A 2837-nucleotide genomic window follows, 5' to 3' on the forward strand; every position below is an offset into this window, starting at 1 on the left:
ATAAAAGAAAGGCATCTTGGCAGCATTATGCGGGCTAAACCATTTTTGAGGCCGGGAGAATTTTTCTTTGCTAAAAATGTAGTTTTTGCATTTTTTTGTAAACTATGAAGAATATCGCAGAAGAACAAGAGGCGTTTTTCATAGAAATTTTACAGGCGTAAAATTAGTAGAAATTTTACTAATTCATTCAGTACACTTCATTTTAATTGATGAAACAGTTATTTTCAGAAGGTTACTAATTCTAACAGTAAAGAAACCGTAACTGAAGTTAAGACTTAGAATAAATTGAGAGAGAAAAAATTTCTAATCAGGATTTTATTTATCTTCCAATATTATTTGTAATATTGAGATTTGATGAAAAGTTTAATTATAAATTTTTCCTCAGAATATATAAACTTAGTGTATAACAATACACGGGTGTAAATGTTGTCAAGTACTAAGAGTAATTTACATATTAATTTTACCCGTGTATTGTTAAACACGTTTTATTTGAAAATATTTTATTCTTTCCATTACATTTTAATTTTTCACTTATATTCGTGTCTCCGTTTAAGTGCGAAGAAAACTTATTACATTTTTTGAAGGTGATAAAGAGGTGTATATCTGTGTGTGAATAAAATTTCATGAAAGATAAGTTTACTTCGAAAATTATAAATATTTTAAGCTATTACATCATGCGTATAACAAACAATATTTTTTCTAAAACTTGAAGAGTTTCAGTTACGAAAAAAATGTATAACACGCGTATTTTCTAATAAACAATTTATTTTCATTAAATTCTGCAAACTAATTCCATGCAAGCGCAGTAAAACAAGGCACCCAAATGAGGTATTTTCACTTCAACCATCAGCTGACTTCACTTCGTTAAAAGCTAACTGGAAAACAATGGATCAAATGCATGGTAACAAACTTTATTTCTGTAATATCGTTGTAATTTATAATAATTATAATAAATTTATCATTTAATTAAATAGAGATTAGAAAAATATAAACTATTTTTCAAATACACTTATATAGAAAAAATGATCTTTTATGAAGGAATTAGCAAAATAGGGCAAGATTGAACTAAATCCCATGCATTTGGTCCCTTGTTTTACCCTCAGCTATCTATGACGTGAAGTTAGCCTCTTGATTTGAAGTGAAAATACCTAACTGGCAGCAGACGACGGAAACTAGAGAATAGAAAAATGACAAATTTTGAGAAATTCAGCTTCAAAGAGTTGTGCGAGGAATTGCTATCATTACCCTGGCGGACCGAAGGAACCGAATGGAGCCTCTACAAAGTACCCGTAAAGACCCCATTGGGTCCAGTAGTAGTCAACGGGCGTTATACGTCTTATAATTTTTTAAACTTTTTACCGTTGCAAAAAAAACTATTGCGATTATTTCCCAATGGGGTCTTTACAGGTGCTTTGTAGAGGCTCCATTCGGTTCCTTCGGTCCACCAGGATAGGCATCGTCGATGATGAAGTCATCGAAAAATTTAAAGGTAGTAATTTTTAATTGATATTTATGCACAAAACGATTTAGAATTTTAAAAGTTTATCAACCCTTAAAGAACCTTAGGGTTAATTGCGATGACGGATTTTCCTGTTTTTTTCTGTATGCTTACCTGGATTTTGTAGCTACGCTAATTTTACAAGGATTTGTTCAATCGCGTGAACCATCGATGCACTTTTTAAAGGTCCTCAAATTAAGTTTATGTTTATTTATGTTTATTTATAAAAAAAAATGTTAAGCATTTTAAGAATTTAAAAATATATTTTTTTTTTCAAATTTGAGAAATGTTTGTCAACGTTTCTTATACATGGGTGGAAGACTTGCAATATATTTACTTTTATATAATTTAAAAAAATATTTGTCTGACAGATTAGGAAATTTTATTAAAAGTCTTCACTGTATGTAAAATATATTTAGAAACTGAGTTCAATTTTTCAATTAGTTATTTTTAGTGTATTTGCACCAGGTTTATAAATTATCTTGATGACATTTTTCAATTGGACAGAAATTGAAAATGTTCTAGATTAATAAGTTCGCTTAATCATTAAGATCACTGTAATATGTATTATCCAGAAATATGTGCATTATTTAAATAATATTTTATATATAAGTAATATTTTTTGATTCAAAATGGCTTGAGTTTTCAAATGTTTATTTCAATAAATGAATAAGCAATTATTTGATTATTTATTTAATTGTTTAGATGCGCTAAATAATTTCAAATTTTAAACGATTTCAAATTTCAAAATAGCACCTAAATATTTCAAGAACGTAACCTTTTCAAATTAATTGATTTCTTCAATACAATTATAACTGATCAATCAGTTTTATTAGTGCAGGTACATATAACTGATTCAATGAGTAATTTTCGTTTTACTAATCCAATCAATACAATTTGACTAATTGTCAGTTACTCAATTCTGGCTACAGAAATTAGCAGAATTTAACTGAAAATCAGTTATATTTTATTAATTCAAATTTAGAGAGCTGGCTACAATATTTATTGAGCAAGCATCAAACTTATAAGATATCTTCATTATAAAAGTACAGGTTCAAAAAAATATTGACAACAAATTTAAAGTTGGTTTTTTGATAAAATCGTTTTTAATTTGTTTAGTTTGGAAATCAGAAAAATACGTTTCGCCTTATTTCCTCTAAATAGCAACATATTTGGCTCTCGAGAGATTCTGTGATTTCAAGTCCCTGTCTGATTTGAAATGGATTCGGCACGCCTGAATACTTTGTACGGTTGAAGGTGTTTTATAAAGAAGCAGCCGTGAAGCTTTTTAACAATCAGTTTCTGAACACAATAATTTTTCGGATACTTACTCGTACTT

The sequence above is a fragment of the Belonocnema kinseyi genome, chromosome 1 (assembly GCF_010883055.1).
Source record: "Belonocnema kinseyi isolate 2016_QV_RU_SX_M_011 chromosome 1, B_treatae_v1, whole genome shotgun sequence".
NCBI classification, from domain to species: Eukaryota; Metazoa; Arthropoda; class Insecta; order Hymenoptera; family Cynipidae; genus Belonocnema; species Belonocnema kinseyi.